This window comes from Neovison vison, chromosome 5, assembly GCF_020171115.1.
Source record: "Neovison vison isolate M4711 chromosome 5, ASM_NN_V1, whole genome shotgun sequence".
Lineage (NCBI taxonomy): Eukaryota > Metazoa > Chordata > Mammalia > Carnivora > Mustelidae > Neogale > Neogale vison.
Window position 1 is genome coordinate 92,950,187 of NC_058095.1, and position 20,952 is coordinate 92,971,138.

Sequence of the window (20,952 nt, forward strand, 5' to 3'; positions counted from 1 at the left end):
CAGCATAGCCCTGGAGCAAAGGAAGGACTGGGCTTGTCCAGAACACACCTGAAGTTCGATTAGTTCTGGTGAGGAGGAGACAGGCATAATGGGGAACAATGGGGTATCTCAGTAACGGTGTTAGAATTGGTTACGGAATTTGGGCTTGTGCGACTGTGGAAAGCGTTCAAGAAGGCGAAGCCTGGCACTGTATTGGCTGCTGTCAAGAACTGGGGATGATTTTATGATTGGGTATCTTTAATCCTTAGTAAGAAGTAGTGAACGCTAGTTGGAGGTTAAAGCCGTAACTGATGAAGAAGCAGCTTGTAGTAGACAGTTTGGGTCATTTTTGTAGTTTAAGCAATGTTCCTGGTCTGTGTTCAGACAAGATTGTGGAGTGGTTTTGTTTTTGTCTTGACCATGGTGATTGAATGGCTTTGATGTTATTCTGTGAAATCTTTTTTTAGTCCACAGAACCTGGTGGTCTGGAGGAGCTCATAGCAACATCGAGGTCAGTATCGAGAGGTCAGAGCTCATTTCCTTCGTGCTAAGTAAATGCTAGTTAAGTCACTAGAATGTTGAGTAGGAAGTCTTAGATTTGAAATCTGATTGCTACTTGTAACTTTGGACCTGCCACTTCTCAGCTTCTTCAAGTGAGCATTTATGAAGCTCTTGTCATGAGTGTGAAACAGGGAGGCATGGGTGTTGGTTGGAGAGAAGGTACACAAAAATGAAGAGGACACAGTTTCCTAGGAAGACAGATTATATTTTAAAATTGCAGTACACTGTACTAAGTGCTAAATTAGGGGCACATTAGAAGTCGGATGGGCAGGGAGAGCAGCCGATTGACCAAGGAGTGTTGGTCCAGAAGGGAGAGGTAGAGATCTGATGACTTTCCAAGATCACAAGAAAGAAGAAATGAAATAACCTATGCAAAAATGCTTTTCAGAATTGTAAAGCACAGCATAATCTCATTCTCCCACTAAAATATCTATTTTTCATGCTAGCCATATCCACTTCCTAATGGTTTTAGCCCACTTAGACCCTCTTGTTGAAATAGGAGGAAAATGACCACTTCAGGTGATTGACCTATAAAATCAAGCAGGTCAAGGTCATGCCCCAAATCTCAGTATCTTAAAACAACAAAGGTATATCTCTTGATATTCCTGTCCATCTTCAGTCACTGGAAAACTTTACTCCTTATCACTTTTACTCATGGACACAGATTGATGAAGCCATCATCTTAACATCATCACTGGGCAGAGAAAACAGAATATGGTGAATCTGATACCAGCTTTTACAGATTTCCCCCTGGAAATGATACATACCACTTCTGCTCACATTTGATTGGCCCAAATAAGCCACAGGGCCATGTGAAAAAGTGAAAACCTATCGTACACTCAGAAAGAGGAAGTAATGTCAGCAATTAGCTCTAATGTGGTCCTTGCCCCCAAGGCTGTGATTTCTCATGAAAATCAAGAGAAAGGAAAAGGCATTTAAGAGATACTCTGTCTTATGGGCAGGAACAATTAGCAGTCAATGTACTTCCATACTTTGCTCTCCCTGCTCTTACACATGGAGAGAGCCAGGCCTTCTTAATTTACTCTCCACTGCATATGTCAATGTGATAATTTTTGTTATGTGAGCCCTTTTCCTCCTCCCCCCCCAAATAATATAAAGTGCTTGAGTGTGTATTAAGCTAAAAAACCTTTACCAACTCTCAGTTGGAATCTGTCACTCTACTAGGTGCTGAGGATGAAACAAAAAAGTTAACACACCCTAGTTAATTACCAAAGAAATACTCATTTATTTTTTAGGAAAGATGAAAATATATGAAAGGAGTAAAAATGATTCAAAACGAAGTCTATGGATATCATCACAGACCAGTAATTGTTATTCACCTACTGCTGTTGTTGCCCTTCATGGGTTCCCACTCAAGCCTTCGTCTCTTAAAGACAGAAATCAAAAATAAGGTCTAGGCATGAAAGGAGGAGTGTCCATGGAGGAGTGTCCATGGATTGGGCACAATCTCCCTGGCCGTGTTTCTGAAACATGAGTCACCTGGTCTCCAGGAGGATTTTGAATTTTTGTGTTTTCAGTTCAGTGTACCTAGAAATTTTAATGTAAGCTTATTCTGAAATTGACACTTGAAATCACGTGCATTTGTATTTTTGCTTATGATCACATTGGGTCCAACAAGAAGTACGTTAATAATGTCAGATTCAAGAGAAAAGAAGTGAACTAAATATATAAATGATATGCCTAAGCTAAGTAGAGACCAGACTATGTCCTATCATGTTGTTCAAAATGTTTTTTTTTTTAAAGATTTTATTTATTTATTTGACAGACAGAGATCACAAGTAGGCAGAGAGGCAGGCAGAAAGAGAGGGGGGAAGCAGGCTCTCTGCTCAGCAGCGCTCCATCCCAGGACCCTGAGATCATGACCTGAGCCGAAGGCAGAGGCTTTAACCCACTGAGCCACCCAGATGCCCCGTTCAAAATGTTTTCACAGTATTCTGGGAAAAAGTGTGGGAGAATTGGGTCATTACCTGATATGTGAATAGATATACCGAACTCAGAAGAACCCATGCTGTACAGGGCAGTGCCATATAAAAGTGGCAAAACCAAAACAGAATATTTTAAGTGGAAAGTAGCTTTTTCACTTCTGGTAAAATCAGCAGAGTAAGATGTGATGAAATGACCTTCATTTTACCGATTACTACTTAGCAGGTGATTGTCAGTACTGTGCTGGTAAAAGTCTAATTATACAACTCCAAGCACAAATTGTTGAAAGGGAATGTAATCCAATCATATAACCTTGATCAATAACATGCCAAAACAGACCTGAATAAGTTTTATATATCCAAGAAATTTATAACCTGACTTCAGTCCTTGGCTTCTTGACCTCTGTTATCTCGGATGCTGTAGAACAAATTCCTTCTTGAAATCTTTTCTCCTTTTGGGGTCCATGACACATTTGTATCTTTCTACCACCCTAAGAGCTTCTTCTCAGCTTCCTTGGTGGGCTTGCTTTTCAAACTGTACTATACGTCCAGTTCCTCAGATCTTCTCTGCATTCATCACATCCTCACTTGTGGCTCAACTACCAAGACAGCCATCACCGCCAAATCTCAAGCTCATCTGCTGCTCTTGAACTTGACACCCAGAGTTTCCACCTGCTACTTTAAAGAGCCACTGCATAGATTTAAATATCCAAAACAGATATTCTCTTCTTGTAAATCTTTTTTTTCCAATTTATTTATTTTCAGAAAAACAGTATTCATTATTTTTTCACCACACCCAGTGCTCCATGCAAGCCGTGCCCTCTATAATACCCACCACCTGGTACCCCAACCTCCCACCCCCCCACCACTTCAAACCCCTCAGACTGTTTTTCAGAGTCCATAGTCTCTCATGGTTCACCTCCCCTTCCAATTTACCCAAATTCCCTACTCCTCTCTAACGCCCCTTGTCCTCCATGCTATTTGTTATGCTCCACAAATAAGTGAAACCATATGATAATTGACACTCTCTGCTTGACTTATTTCACTCAGCATAATCTCTTCCAGTCCCGTCCATGTTGCTACAAAAGTTGGGTATTCATCCTTTCTGATGGAGGCATAATACTCCATAGTGTATATGGACCACATCTTCCTTATCCATTCATCCGTTGAAGGGCATCTTGGTTCTTTCCATAGTTTGGCGACTGTGGCCATTGCTGCTATAAACATTGGGGTACAGATGGCCCTTCTTTTCACGACATCTGTATCTTTGGGGTAAATACCCAGGAGTGCAAATCAATCAATGTGATACAACAAATTAATAGGAGAAGAGAGAAGAACCACATGGTCCTCTCAATTGATGCAGAAAAAGCATTTGACAAAATCCAACATCCGTTCCTGATTAAAACGCTTCAAAGTATAGGGATAGAGGGAACATTCCTGAACCTCATCAAATCTATCTATGAAAGACCCACAGCAAATATCACCCTCAATGGGAAAAAGCTTGCAGCCTTCCCATTGAGATCAGGAACAAGACAAGGATGCCCACTTTCACCACTCTTGTTCAACATAGTATTAGAAGTCCTAGCAACAGCAATTAGACAACAGAGAGAAATAAAAGGTATCCAAATTGGTAATGAAGAAGTCAAACTCTCTCTCTTCGCAGATGACATGATTCTTTATATGGAAAACCCAAACGACTCCAACCCAAACTACTAGAACTCATACAGCAATTCAGCAACGTGGCAGGATACAAAGTCAATGTGCAGAAATCAGTGGCTTTCTTCTTGTAAATCTTAACAAAGGGACTAAGGATTTCCCTAATCAGTCAGAAATTCTGGCTCTTTCCCTTTGGTGTTTCAAGTTATGGTAACCCTTTTGATGTGCTGGGATGGTTCAGAAGAAGCCAAGTGTTAGAAATGGACAATAATGGCCCTCAAGAAGAAATCCACCATAATGGTGATAGTGTTGGTAGAGGTGGAGGGAAAGGACGGGTTGGAAAGCCAGGGCAATGCCAGGGCCTGTCTGATCTTAGGGGAAGGTCAATTGAGAACAAAGTAATGGTGTTATATCCTGTTCTCACTCACCATCTTGGACCTTGGGATCCTTAAGAAAAATGGTTATTTTTCTGTTAATGAAAATATTTGTCACTTTAGTTGTAATTGGGTCTGTGCAGTGGCTGGAGGTCCTTAGGTGTGACAGCTGGTTGTACTGTTTTCTGTACCAGCCTCACAAAAACAGAAGTGAGAAACTTAGGCAGTCAGATCAGACTTCTCAATTTTTTTTTTTTCAGCATAACAGAAGTAAACAAGACTGACTCATTCGGACAAAGTATGCATGCAAGGGGTCTTACTTTCCAAGGAAAGGAGCGCTCAGAGAATAATGAATGGGTTTCTTGTAAATCAAATTTCCTTTATTTATGTGGTAACTTAAGCATGGCTTTATTTTTCAGTCATAGCAGGTGAAATAGGGTATATGTGAAAGCTTCTAGAACACAGTCTGACAGTTGGTGAGTGTTCAGTGATGTTTGGATTTGAATCTAAACCTTGTTTAATAAGACACACATACTACCATGTTTGAGAAATTATAGGGAAGAACCCGCTGACTGCTTCCAGTTGGCATTTCCTTTTGCGACCCCACAGAGCAACTGCCATCTTCCTCTCTTAAGAGGAGTCCCATTTTTAGTGAGGTTGGATATGGGAAGGATTTGGAGTCAGCAGAGTCAGTTAAATTCATGCATGTGTGACTCCATGTTTCTAGGATTATTCCTCCTCCTGTGTCCAGCTTCTTCCCTCAGGCCCCCATAGTTTCTCATCTACATTGCTGCAACAGATTCTTACTCAAGCACTCCATCTCTACTCTATTCTACACACAGCAACAAAGCACGGTCATCTTAAGATAGATGAAGGATCACACCATCTTCTTGCCTGAAACTCTTCAGTGGCTTCCCCATTGAATTCTGAACAAAGCTTACCCTCTTTGCTGTACCCTGCAAGGCCCCAAATGATCTGGCCACTATCCATCCCTGTGCCCTTGAACTCCTTCCTACCATCAGGGTTATCACACGTCTCCTTTAGGTGTTAACTTGAATGTCATCCTAGGGAAGTCCTCTCTGAGCATCCTGCCCCACTAGTAAAGTGTGTTCTCTTCTGCTATGCTCGAATTCAACAGATTCTTGTTTAAGACTTCACATTCTGTATTATGATATAATAAATATATAATATATATTATATTATATATTTATTATATTACTTACTTATATTAAAATATAATATAATAAATATAAGTAAATATTTATTTGTATGTTTCCCTTTTTTGTTTTTTTGGTCATCTATTCCTTGCACTAGAATTGCAAGCACAGAACCATGACTGACTCATGCAAGACTGTCCACATCTACAGCAGTGGTGGGAACTCAGTAAATCTTTGTCAAATGAATGAAATGAGATGATTTTGTTCAGTGTTCCCAAGTTGTGGAACTGTACACAGAATCTGCCCTTGTGAACCACAGAGAATAATTATCTGATATATTTATTTTTCTAAGGGACTGAGTTTATGACTGCATGCTTTCTTGCTGAATCACTTAAAAGAAATATGTACCAGAGTACTCAGCAAACTGTGGTTACAAACAATATTCAAACATATTATGTAATTATGACAGAAATGAAAAGGTTTTATTCATAAAACCAGTCTAAAATGTGTAACTTCAAAACTAATTGTAATTCTATCTTAAATGTTATTCTTTACCAGAAAAAGAGGGGGAAAAATGTTCATTTCCACCAGTAATCAAATATACTCATCTTAGGATAACAATTAAAATGTCATCTTCCACATTCAAAATAGGCAAAGATTTTATTTTTAAGATAAAATTCATCTAACCAGTCTGAGGCAAAAGGAACACACTGTTGTACACTGTTGGTGAAAAGTCAATGGCTAAAGTTCTTTTTTTTTTTTTTCCAGAAAAATCATTTAACAAAATGCACTGAAATCCTTAATGTTTTAGATCCACATTATCTGCGCAGCAAGTTCTATTCATAAAATAATAATAAATTGATAGAGAAATTTAGCTTCTTGGATTTTTACAAGGTTGTTCATAATTTGAAAAGTCCCAAATGTATAACACTATGCAACTATTACTATGTTGTTCGAATAAAATAATAGAGGAATAGTGCATATATATAATGGTGTATATAGAAAGGCTAGTACAGTGTGTATACATATGTGTATATAAGTATATATATATTTAATATATTTATTACATATATAAATTTAATTTATATTTATATTATTTATATATATTTATTTACATGGAATATATATATTTATACATATTTAATTACATGGAAAATTTTTTATACTATAGCATTGAGACAAAAAGGAAATTAGAAGGAGTATATTACAATTTTCCATAAAAAATGTATACATGTAAATGTAGAGAAAAAAGCCCATAACATAACATACCAAGTGTTTATAGCAATTATCTCTGAATGATAGGCTTACTAACAATTTTTATTATGTATTCAGTATCACAGATGGTGTAATTTTCTGCCTTCTCTACATTTTCAACAACGGGCACATACTCTTTTGTAATCAGAATTTATTTTTTTAAGAATTTATTGAAAAAGAAATGAGAGGGAAATTATTCTAAAAAAACAAAACATGCAAAAATCACCTACACTTGTTACAAAGCTTTATGAAAAAAAAGCCCTCAGAAGTCTGAAAAGTTGATTCCTTTCCAAGAAGTACTATAGCTTCAGAGTTGAATCAGGAACCACAGGGCAAACTGACATCCCAGGCCTATCGCAGGTGACTCAAGATAAGACAGGATGGAAGCCAACTCCTGACAGGCAATAAGAGTTCTTTCTCCAGAAAAGGTCCTCGAGAATGAGAACTACCTATTGTGAAATGAATGGAGCAGCCAGGGTGAACTTTCAGGTTGCCTAGGTCAACCTCTTGAAAACCAGAAGCACACAACAGTGGAGACTTCAAGAATGTGAAACCCTCTAGTCCACACTTTTAAGTCTACCCGTAAGACAACTGAAGCCCAAGTGAGTGACTGTGTTATTCTTCCCACACTGTGTTTGCTGTTTGGTAGTGCTGTGCTCACAGAGAGGTGGGAAGGATCCTCCTGGGAATTCCCACCCTGCTGCTGAAGGTCCTTCCTCCATTATTTTTTTAAACAGAAAATGAATGGAGTTTTTAAGGAGGAGTGTAGAAGGCAGTTAAGTTTAAGAAGGAGCTGCCCCCAGGAGAGCCTCCCACCCGTGCCTGTGCCCCAGGAGGTAAAGTGTACTGTCTTATCTTTCCAGTCCGAGGCTGCTCCCAGGTCCCTCAGATCTTACCACGGTGGCCTCCAGGCCGCTGCACTCCAGAGGTTACAAAAACAGGGCAGTCACACCACCTTGGCTGACACTGATGGGGGGCCGCACCCATGGGTATCTTCAAATGAAAGGAGTTATAAAAAAGTTGTCTTGCCAGCATTCACACCAATCCTGAGCTCCTGGATTATAGTTTACTTTATTTCTCCCCCCCCCCATAACTCTGATAATAGATTTGTAAAGTGCAGAAAGATAATCAGAGCAAGTATGCAGAACTAAGCAGAGCTCTCTGTTGTTCTTTAAGATTGTATTTATTTATTAGAGAGAGGGAGGGAGAGAGAGAGAGAGAGAGCACGAGCAGGGGTGGCAGGGAGAAAGAGCAGAGGGAGAGGGAGAAGCAGATTTCCCACTGAGCAGGAAGCCCAATGTGGGCCAGGGCTCCAACTGGGGACTTTGGGATCATAACCTGAGCCCAAGTCAGACGCTTAACCGACTGAGCCACCTAGGCGCTCTGCAGAAATCTCTGTTAAGGGTTTTGCTTTTGTTTTTGTTTTTTAATTTCCCTTTCGCAAATATCTGCTACCCCACTATATTCCCTATCTAGTGTTCCACTTCTCACACCAGCCAGACCCAGGCTTCATCCTCTCTCTAATACATTCCCTCCACAAATTCTTATTCACACCTTTTACCGTGCTTATTCATTCAAGAGGAATGTACTGAGGGAGTTCTGGTTTCAGCTCCTTTGTGTAAAGAGGCTGCAAGTCATCACTCCCATCCTTAGAGCAAAAACAGCTGAACAAGCTGAAAATGTCTTCTCTTGAACCCAGCAGAGCTGGAGGTCAGAGGGCGGAGCTACATCCCACAGTCTCCAATCCAGAGTTGCAACCAAGATCTTATCTGTAAGGAAGACACTAGAGCCATAAACTGGTGGGAACACTTAACTGACTGTTCGGATAAATTCCTGGAGGCCTGGTATAGTCTGGCCTGAGAGTAAGAAATACCTGGTATCTGCCCCATTTGGGGGGTGGGAGTTATCTCCAAAAACCTCACCAGGTTTTCAAGATGAAGAGCCAAAAATGATCCCCATATGGCTCTGGCAGAGGAAGGGGAGTATTTACCATTTAAAATTATGCCTTGGGGCACTTGGGTGGCTCAGTCGTTAAGTGCCTGATTTCAGCTCTTGGCTCCTGGGATCAGAGCCCAGCATCAGCACACTCAGCAGGGAGTCTGCTTCTCCCTCTCCTTTTACCTTTCCCTCTGTCCCTCCCTCCACTCGTGCTCTCTTTCTTTCTCTCAAATGCATAAGTTAAAAAAAAAAAATATGTCCAGAGTATTCTTATAACAAAGGCCTACCTTATAAGGGAAGGGATTGTCCTACCTGGAGAAGGGCATTTCCCCGCCTCCAGCCCCCTCTAGCCTTCCTGTCTCACCTGAGGGAAGGGAAAAAAAAATTTATACTTGCGATGGTCACAGCCTAGGAACACAGATCCACTTAAGGACTGATGATATTTAATTGCAAGATTACATAAGAACATTTCCCTTTGCTCAGACTTGACCAGCACCAGCAGAGCTCCAGTAAAACAGAAGTGGATCGTAACTGAAAGAGCTGTAAGGCACAGACCCTATATACTTTGAGGCCTCTGGCACCTGCAGCTATAACAGAGATTAAAGACCGCCTAAAACCCTACCTGAATTAACAGAAGAGCTCTTACCAAAGGCCTGTTGATGTCAGTTCCTATTACCTAACACATCACATATGATTTTCAGCAAAAAAATTGCAAAGCATGTTAAAAGGCAAGCAAAAACCATCTGAAGCACATCAGAACCAGATGCAAGTATGGCAGAGATTTTAGAATTATTGGGCCAGCAATTTAAAATACTTATGATAAATATTTTAAGAGTTATTAGGGGAAAAGTAGACAACATGCAAGAACAGTTGAGTCAGGAAAGCAGCAAGATGGAAACTCTAAGAAAGCACTGGAAGAAAATGCTAGAAATAAAAAACACTGTAATAGAAATGAAGAGTGCCTTTGATGGACTCCACAAGAGACTGAACATGGCCAAGAAAAGAACCATTGCACTTAAAGGCAGATCCAAATATACTGATTGCCTCTGTGTGTTAGACACTGCGTTGGGCAGTGATGAACAAGACAAGTGGCCTGTGTCCTTCTAGAGGTGCCCTGCTTACTGCAAGCAGAGAGTTCAGAATACCTCCTTTCATCTCGAGTCTGTCCTATTCTTCCCATCTTTGCCATCTGCTGCCCTCCCCATTCTGGCCTTTGCCTTTTTGAAATCTCCCAGATGACTTGGACTTTCACATTTGGTCTTCTTACCTTTCAGTCCTGCTCTATTCCTATTAATTCTTGGCCCTATCGCCAGAAAAAAATCAATCTCAAATATAAAACTGGCTGCTTTCTCTGTAGTGTGGTGGTTGTAGGTTGCTGTTGGGATAAAGTCCAAATACAGCTTCAACTTTTACCACTCCATTCCTAGAGTTTCATGTATTTAATGTAATGTTCTGATCTGCCAAGTTCCCTCCACTTAGTAGAATGTCCCTCCTCTTCCCTTTTCTGCTTCGCCAAGGCATATCATTTATCCTTCAAGATTCAGTTTAGGAATCAGTGGCCACAAGGAAATCTTCCCTCCTCTCCCCATGTATCAGTTAGGTACCTTTTCTATTTACCGTAGCACTTACCACTCTGTATCATAATCCTCTGTTTTCTTGACTGTTCTACCCTGGACTAGGCTGTAGTTCTTTGAGGATAGGGGTCATGTCTTAATAGGCCATGTTTTCCAAACACCTACTCTTTGGGGCTATAAAGGCAACCAGTAAACATCTGATGGATGAATGAATGAATGCAGAAGGTTTTAGAGCAGGAAAGAAATAGGTAAATACAAGAAACCAAACTACAATAGGCATTTGGCTTAAAAACCCACTTCCCGGGTGTTTTAGTGAGGATTCCTGGTTACAAATAATACAAGTTGACTCCGGTTCACTTAAGCAGAGATGGAATTTTCTAGAGGGCTATGAGCTCACAGACTCAATAGGAAGCCTGCAGATTCATGGAAAAGACCAAGCCAAGAACTTGGCGCAGGCATGGTCCGCTGAGAACTGAGGCTGCCGTAGCTGTCTTGGCACATTGGCTGCAGTGTTCCTCTACTGGCACAGCCACTGCCAACAATCACAAATTGATGACTTAGTACCTCTTTCAAGATTCAGAGTCTCAGAGGGAGAAGCTGACTTGTCACACTTGGGTGAGGTGTCCGTAATGCAGCTTTGGGGGATGGGAAAAGGGAATATCTTCTCTTCAGTTTCATAGGCATGGTGTTCCCATGCTGAGTAGCACAAGTGACAAAATGGCGACTGCAGATTTTCCTGGAAAGCTACATGTCATAGCAAAGCTAGGGCTGTCCTAACAAAGGACTACAAACTGGATGACTTACACTAGCAGAAAATTATTTAACCTCACAATTCTGGAGGCTAGAAGTCGGAAATCAAGGTGTTGGCAGGGTTGGTTTCTTTTGAAAAATGCCCTTCTCTTGGTTTCTGGTGCTCACTGGCAATTCTTGGCATCACTGGGCCTCCAGATGCATCATTGTAAGAACACCAAGGAGTGCGCCCTCTGCGTGTCTGTGTTTCTGTGTCGTCTCTTCTTGCACGGACACCAGCCATATTGGGTTAGGGGGCCATCTACTCCAACATGACCTCGTCTTAACTTACTACTTCTGCAATGACGCTGTTTCCAAATAAGGTTACATTCTGAGGTACTGAGTGTTAGGATTTCAACATGCCTTTTTGGAGGAGGACACAGTTCAACCCATAACATCTTACATCTTCTACATCCATGTTTTCCTTCTATTCAATGGTTTGCTAACAACAGTGAAGGGGGTGTCTTCTGCCTGAGTAAAGGCAAGGGGTTGATTGTGAAGGATGTGAGGTGAAAACATAATAAAAATGAATAAAAGATGGTTGCCTTTTGTTAACCACTTCGGCCAAGCAGTTCTTTTTTTTTTTTTTTTTTAAGATTTTTTTATTTGCCAGAGATAGAGAGAGAGAGTACACACAAGCAGGCAGAGAGGCAGGCAGAGGCAGTTAGAGAAGCAGGCTCCCCGCCGAGCAAGGAGCCCGATGCAGGACTCAATCCCAGGACCCTGGGATCATGACCTGAGCCGAAGGCAGCGGCTTAACCAACTAAGCCCCCTAGGCATCCCATCGGCCAGCAGTTCTAAACAACATCAGTGATAAAATATTTCTCTCTCCAGGGGCACCTGGGTGGCTCAGTGGGTTAGGGCCTCTGCCTTCGGTTCAGGTCATGATCCCAGGGTCCTGGGATCGAGCCCCGCATTGGGCTCTCTGCTCAGCAGGGAGCCTGCTTCCTCCTCTCTCTCTCTGTCTGCCTCTCCGGCTACGTGTGATCTCTGTTAAATAAATAAAATCTTAAAAAAATATATATTTCTCTCTCCAGAATCTGTGTGTTGCTTCTAAATAATTTCCATATGTGGCAAAGATATGTCCACAAATTCTTCAATATTCCTCCCTTCAATATGTGGATCCCACTTTCTTCCTCCTGAGTGTGGGCTGGACTTCATGTTTTTGTTTGGTTCCCACATGATATATTCACAGAGTTTGAATTCTATCTTTAAATGAAAATTTATTCTTTTTTTATTGTTGTTTTAAAACTAAAGAAGGAATCAAGCAGACAAATACAAAATTAAGTACAAACATGGAATTAGTTTTGGTAATTACTGAAAATAATTTTGTTATTTATAGTTAAGGGAGTATGAAAAAAACGACTTGTCATAGTTGTCGAATATGCTAGGAAGTATGGCACTGCTTTTATGGCATTTGACCTTGAGACTCAGAATTTTCTGAGGTAGCATAAGGTCTCCTATGTGTAAAGAAGACAACATATTCTTCTTCATGGCTTTTTCTGATGTTAGGGAGTTAGATCCTTCTTAGGGAGTTAGATCCTATGAAGAATGAAGTCATATCCCTGCTTAAGCTGATAAAAAATTTGTCACACAAATTCAACAAAGGTTTCTTGTGTACCCACTGTGTGCTTGGAAGACGTCTATGAACAAAACAGACTCTTGCCTTGCTAGTAGAGAGAGACAGCAAACATGAAAACTACACAGTAGATTAGAAATAATGGGGGAGGAAGGAGAGCCAGGCGCACTGGGGTAAAGTGGAGTGGGGCAGGTTATAGGATTGTGCTGGTAGTTGGGGACGGTCTCGCTGAGAAGAGAGATGGGAGCAGAGACTTGGAGGAAGGGAGGAAGTTTGCCATGTAGGTAGCTGGAGAACATTTCCACAAAGGGACCAGCTAAGACAAGGCCCTGCGTGGATGTGTCCCTAGCCTGTTGCAGCGGAGACATGGAGACTGTAGGAGGAGAAGGAGAAGGGAGCAGAGGCTGCCCTTGGCATGGAGTGTACCTTGAGTGAGGCTGCTATCTTCTGAAGGAGAAAGCCTGAACTGCCAATATGCCAGCAGCTAGGGAACGAGAACTTCAGACCTGCAGGGGCCCTGGGCAGGACTCCCGGCAGCCCCCACAGAGCAGGATTTGTGGGGCTTGAGTGATTTCATGTAGACAGGGAATTAACAGGGAATCCTAGGTTAGCATATTGGGAGCTGTCCATGTAATTCCAAGGCTCTTGGTTGACCACAGCAACAGAACACAAAGACACAAAATTGACATACAGCAGTTTTGCATAGATCGGTCCAAGACAGGGACTAAAGATGACATTAAAGAAGGTGAAAGTCATGCACCAAGAAAGCTACAAAAGGCCCAGAGTATTTCCTGGCTACCTTTTTTTTTTTTTTCTGTGTCTGAAAACCACGAGTGGATGGTAAACAATTAGAAAGAAGTGGATCTTACACTTGTCTGCTCGGGCTGCCATAACAAAATACTACAGACTGGGAGGATCACAATTTTCCCGCAGTTCTGAAGGCTGCAAGTCCAAGATCAAGGTGTCGGTGGGTTTAGTTTCTGCTGAAACCCTTCTCCGTGGCTTGTAGATACCATCTCCTCATTGTGTCCTCATGTGGTGTTTCCTCTGAGTGGCAGCATCGTCAATGTCTCTTCCTCTTCTTACAAGGACACCAGTCATACGGATTAGGGCCCCATCCTCATGACTTTGCTTAACCATAATTATCCCTTAAAGGCCCTATCCCCAGTAGTCACATTTGGGGTTAGGGCTTCACAGTATAAATTTGGGGGGTACACAATTCAGTCCCTAACTATCATATTTCCTTGTGTTCTTTTAGGCATTTAATGCCATAACATTTTGGAGTTAAATGGGTTATTAGAAGTACTCAAATTTAATTTTCTCTTAAAGTCAAAATCCCTGGCAAACAGTTATTAATTGACTGGGGAACTGAATTTTTCTGGTTGGCAAGTCTGAAACGTAGGATTAATAACGTATATCAGATCAAAGTACAGGGAGAGGAGCCGGGGGGCTGTTTAGGCAAGAATATTAAAATTCCAAGACAAAATTTACCTGTAGTAATGAAGGGATGAAGCAACGACAATAGAAGTAGAAATGACAACACGTTAAAAGCAGGGCCCAGAAAGGTAAGCATAGCCCCGAGTTTGGGGCCAGGATCTTGGGGGCTGTCTAAAGCCTAAACCCTGGCTTCCTGGGGAAGATCCCCCCACCCATAGGAAGTGTGTGGGGTAATTCAGTAGTTGAGGGGTGGGTCAGGAACTGAATGAGCAGAGTCATAGGATATGGATAATTTCATGACTCTGGGAAAGGTGACCACATATTTTTCTCTTCCAGACATGGACATTTCTTAGAGTGACAAGGATGCTCATAGTAACCGTGCCAAGACAACAGGCGTGTACCAGGAAACCAGGATGTAGGGTCACTCTGATATTTATGGCGTTATTGCCGGGGACAGCTCAGTGAATAAGCCTGGGTGTGGGCCCTGGGGATGTATAATCCTCCTGACCTCTGAGAAGTAAGATTCTTCGTGGAATTCTACCATCCTTCTCCTGGGCCAAGCTGGGGCTCAGAGGGGGAGGAAGTTAATGAGACACACCCTTGAAATGTCAGTCTCTGTATTACTCTGGCAGCCCCAGAAAGGCCACCAGTATCCATTCCCCTCCTCCAAGTTCCACACCCTGTGTTTTAATTCTTCCCAAGCTTTCAGGTGTATATTTGAACCGTTCAGTAATCAAAATTCAGTCTTACTATCCATTCATGTAGAACTGAAACTTGTCAGCAAATTCTGTGCCTTGAAAGTAGATTATACAAAGTGTCATTCCTCACAAGCCATAAAAGAGAACCCGGAAAACAGAACTGGAAGACTATCATATTAAATGTTTAACTTTTTTAGTTTTAATTTTTATTAAAATTTTAATTTTAATTTTTAAAAAATAATCTCTACACCCAACACAGGGCTCGAATTCATGACCCAGAGATCAAGAGTCACACACTCGGCTGACTGAGACCCCCTAGGCACCCCTCCTGTTAACTGTTAATAATCAGCACAAGAGTAACGAAAGCCACAGGCTCATCCCACAGGTGTTGAAATAGCTTCCTTGGCAGGGGATAACAGAGGTAAAACTCAACTGGGAGCAACTGTCAGAGGAAGGGAGGCCAAAGGTCATAGTGTTAGAAAATGTTATCAGCAACTGAAAACCTGGGAAAAAGGAGGCTGCTTCAGAGGAGTTCTCCTTCTGTCCCCATCCCTCCCCATCATGTATACATTTTTTTTTTTAACCTTGCTATTACAGCTTGAGTTTTGTTTATATATTTATCCTCTTCCACAAATGCCCTAGGGTAGGACCACCGTCCGAGTCCTAGCAGCTGAATCATTATTGATCTCATTCAAACATTTCCCTCCTCTGTAAATAACTTAGACATGGCCATGGGATATAATCCTGGCCCATGAAGTAGTCCCAGTCAGCTAGGATGCTTCACCATTAAAAGAGGCTTTGTGGAAACATACCCTCTCTTTTATTGCCTCTGGAAGTTCTGTGGTTGTGAAGCCTGGAGCTGCTGCATCCATCTTGTGACCATGAGGAGAGATAGTGGAGGAAAAACAAGTGGCTGAGGATGGCAGCCAACGTAGAAAGGTAAGAAGTAGACACCTGAATGAATTATTGAGTTGCTGAACTGTGCAACAGTGGTACAACCTTTCCTGTGGACTTTATTTCTTGAAACACAGCAATATAGTTGCTTTACAATTTGTGTCTGATACACTTCTAAAAGTTTGTGTAGGTCTATTTCTGCTTGTTTTTGTTTTTGAAGATTTTATTTATTCATCTGATACAGAGATAGGGAGAGAGAAAGAGCACCAGCTGTGGGGGAGAGGCAGAGGGAGAAACAGACTCCCTGTTGAGCAGGGAGCCCAATGAAGGGCTCCATCCCAGGACCAGGAGATCCATGATCTTCCCAGGACCCAGAGATCATGACCTGAGCCAAAGGCAGACGCTTAACCATTTGAGCCACCCAGGCGCCCCTGCTCTTTCTTGTTTTTGCTGGCTTTTTCTCATGAAGCCTTGTTTCCTGATTTGCCATTTATCTTTATGCAGAGGCCATGGCCCTAGAAAAATATCTAGGGCTTCTGGGTGGCCAGGATAGAGGTGCTTCCTCCACAAAGGATTTGCTTTTGCCTCTGCCAGATGTCCAGGGGGGTCTACCGTCAGTGACACTTTAAATCAAATACCTGGCTTGAAATTACAGAAAGAAATTAGGCCTGCAAATCTGCTCAAGGCAATGAGGGTGGGGCTGCAGTCAGGATCCCTCTAGGCAGGACCATTCTTTTTCTCTTTCTTCTTTTTCTTCTAGTTGTAATCAGTGCCAGCAACTTTCTGCGAGGTCCCCAGGGATCTTGGGGGAAAGGGAAGGTTTGTTTCTGGTTCACACTTACCTTGACAGGGGACCTTTTGGAGTATCAGCCTATAGGAGGCACTTCAGTCAGACTCCTGCCTGGGCATTGATTTCTCCCTCAGAGAAGGAAGGCCTCAGAACACAAATCTGAGAAGTCCTTGTTGTGCTTAATGCAGCAAAGGTCCTGGGGCAGAGTGACTGAAGATTCCCTTCCCTTTCTGGATTCAGACTTTCTCTCCACTTTGGTCTGAGCATTTGCTGTCAACTTACCAGTTCTCTCCTTTTTCAGCCAATGTCCTTCATATTACATCCAGCAAAATGCTGTTTTCACTGAGAGGGTTACTCTCCTTCGGCAGTTATTTTTATGTGAGAAAATACATTCATTACTGTTGAAGTCACTTGTGTCTGGAGATTTTGCAACTTTCAGGCAACTGAGTCAGCTGTCACATTGTGGAGAGAATTCTGTCAGAATTCTGTCAGGGCATCTGAAAGAAGTCCGAAGCCTTTAATAGTAGGATCTGCAATGCACTGATTCAGTAAGGACTTCATAGTTATTCTGGGGAAATCTATATAAGAGGGAAAAAAATGATTTATAAAGCAGATGTTGCACAAATATTACAGCAAAAAAGAAAATTAACATTTACTGAGGGCTGGTAACTATTCGGCTCTTTAGCTTTTTATCACCTCTGAACTGAAACTGTTCGCTTATATTAAACAATGAGATTCTGTTACCTAAGATGTCCGGATAATGTGACAGAATAGAGAGGGAAAGCAAAGGGAAGGGGGAGGGAAAGAGGAGTAGGGGGACAGGGAAAGGAGAGGAAATAAAGTGAGAGAAGGCAGAGAGAGAGATAGAGATAGAGAGAGAGAGAGATCTGTTCTATCTTGTTTCCACCTGGAACAAATTCACAAAAAATGGCGCGCTCCACGTTTTCTGCTGTTTTGGGTCAGTCAACGCATATTGTGAAATGAATACTGAGCTCTTGCGAATTTTCCTCACCGGGACAGAGTCATATGACTAACTCCGCCAAATTTACACAGAGTGCACTTATATTTGGCTTTGTTTTTAAGCTGGAAACTTTAAATTGTATTTACAGCCAGTGTGGTGTGGTGACTGCCAAATCAGTTTTAGCTAGACAGGGTATCTTGGAGAGAACCTTGGGAAGCTGGAATCTTGGGTCCACCTTGATTTTCATGTTCCTTCTGGGTCGTGAGAGAATCTCAACTTCTCAGAGCTTCTTTGCCCCCAGCTTTTAAATAAGGGGTTTGCTGAGATGGTCTTTAAGATTCCTCCAGATTCTGACATGCTGCTTTGTGAATGCAGATCTATTTAAGATTGTGAAGCCTGGCTTTGATGGCAAATCACTGAATTGATTCCTATAATGCTGTCCTCATCCTTGTTGTATTTTCCTTATAACCATCTCAGTCCTCCTGGCTCATTGCCCTCTTGAGGCGCTTTGCTGCAGAGGGTGCCGTGGGGTACAGCCCAGACCCTGGAGGACCCAGCCTTGTTCTCTCAGCAGCTGATCCAGACCTTGCCTGGGAAATCAGTGCCTCAGATGAGGGGAACTGCCTCACCCGTCAGGATGTCCCTATCCCCGAGGACAACTCACATATCCAAAAAGTGGCCTGGAGGGTGTGTATAGTTTGTTCAGTGGCCCTAACAAAATACTACAAACTGGGAGGCTTAAACAACAGACATTTATTTTCTCATAGTTTTGAGGCTGGAATTCCAAGATCAAGGTGCCAGTAGGGTTGGTTTCTTCTGAGACCTATGTTTATGGCTTGTAGATGGATGTCTTCTCCCTGTGTCCTCACATGGCCTTTTCTCTAATTGCCCAACCCTGGAGTCTCTTTCTCTGCCCTTTTTTAAAAAAAGTATTTATTGAGTCCCTACTTAGTGCTGAGAACTGTGCCAGGCCTTAGGGATGCAGCAGTGTGGAAAATGGAGAGACGGGGGCCAGGCTCTCACATAGCTTCTGTTCTAGTTGTTGTTTTATAACAGGCAAGAGCCCCTGGCTCTGGGGAGGGCTCAACAGGCCAGGTTCAGCCAGGCACTGCTGACAAAATGCAAGGGCAGAGGCTAGTGGTGGTGACACAAGGAAGGAATTTAGTTCAGTGAGGCCAACACTGGGAAGACAGTGGACTAGCATCTCAAAGACTGTCTCCAAAGTGCTGAAAATGCTTCCAGGTTTCTGTAAAGAAAGGGTGGTACAAAAGTCAGTGGTGTGTGCAGGTGGCCAGTAAAGTTGGGTCAGTCATTGTCCTGGAGTTAATCACACAGGGTCTTGCTGGCTCAGGGCAGACCTTACTGCTTGAGGGGGTGTTTCAGTTCCCCTCACAAGATGCTTTACCCGTTGTGTCTTTTGCCTGAGTTGAGGTAAACTGGAAAGGAGAACTTAGTTAGAAAATACAGATAGGTCAGAATGGAGAGAGTTAAAGTCCTCCTTTCAGTTTTGTGAGGAATTTCTTTTATTAATTGGAGTATAATTTTTTTATTTTAATTAAGTAGGCCCACCAACGTGATGCCTGAACTCATGACCCGGAGCCAGCCAAGCATCCTACAGAGTATAATTGACATACAGTATCCTATTAATTTCAGGTGAATATCATAGTGATTTGATATTTTTATACATTATAATATGAATCCCCACAATAAGTCTAGCTACCATATATCACCATACAAAGTTATCACAATGTTATTGTTCTCTATGCTGTATGTTATATCCCCATGACTTATTTTTTTTTTTTAAAGATTTTATTTATTTATTTGACAGAGAGAAATCACAAGTAGACAGAGAGGCAGGCAGAGAGAGAGAGAGGGAAGCAGGCTCCCTGCTGAGCAGAGAGCCCGATGCGGGACTCGATCCCAGGACCCTGAGATCATGACCTGAGCCGAAGGCAGCGGCTTAACCCACTGAGCCACCCAGGCGCCCTCCCCATGACTTATTTATTTTATAACTGGAAGTTTGTACCTCTTAATCTGCTTCACCTATTTTGCCTGCCTCCAACTACTACCCCTTCTGTGGCCAATAGTCTGTTACTTGTATCTACAAATCTGCTTCTGTTTTGTTTTGTTTATTCATTTGTTTTGTTTTTTAGACTCCATATATAAGCAAAATCATGGTATTTGTCTTTCTTTGTCTGGCTTATTTGACTTAGCATAATACCCTCTAGGTCCATCCGTGTTGTTGCAAATGGAAAGATTTCATTTATTTTAACGGGTAAGATATATATCTACATATCTATATCTATATCTATCTGTCTGTCTATATATATCACATCTTCTTTTTCCACTTACCTGTTGATAGACACTTAGGTTGCTTCCAAATCTTGGCTACAAGTCTTGTAAATAATGCTGCAGTGGGGATAGGTGTGCATAGATCTCTGCAAATTGGTGTTTTTGGCTTTTTTAGATGAATACCCAGAAGTGAAATTGCTGGCAGTTCTATATTTAATTTTTTGAGGAATCTCCTACTGTTTTCCACAGCGGCTGTACCAGTTTGAATTCCCACCAATAGTACACAACAGTTTGCTTTTCTCCTCATGCTCACCAACACTTGTTATTTTTTGTCTTTTTGATATTAGCTCACCTGACAAATATACCTCATTGTGGTTTTATATAAATATATTTATATATATAAATATATATGTGTATTTTTTTAAAGATTTCATTTATTTATTTGACAGACAGATCACAAGCAGGCAGAGAGGCAGGCAGAAGCAGGTTCCCTGCTGGGTAGAGAGCCCAATGCCAGGCTCGATCCCAAGACCCTGAGATCATGACCTGAGCAGAAGGCAGAGACTCAACCCACTGAGCCACCCAGGCGCCCCCTCATTGTGGTTTTGATGTGCATTTCCCTGATAATTAGTAATGTTGAACATCTTTTCATGTGCCTGTTGGTGATCTGTATGTTTTCTTTGGAAAAAAGGTCTATTCAAATTTGCTGCCCATTTTATAATCAGGTTGTTTGCTTTTTTGATATTAAGTTGTATCTGGTTTTTTTTTTTTTTTTGGTCAGAATTATTTAATTTATGGCAATTTTGAAAATTCCGAAGATGTTTGCCTTAGTTTTATTTGATTTTACAAATTGATAGTATTTTTAATTGGTTGCCATAATTTAATTCTTTTTTTTTTCCTAAGATTTTATTTATTTATTTGACAGACAGAGATCACAAGTAGGCAGAGAGGCAGGCAGAGAAACGGGGAGGGAAGGAGGCTCCCTGCTGAACAGATAGCCTGATGCAGGGCTCAATCCCAGGACCCTGAGATCATGACCTGAGCCGAAGGCAGAGGCTTTAACCCACTGAGCCACC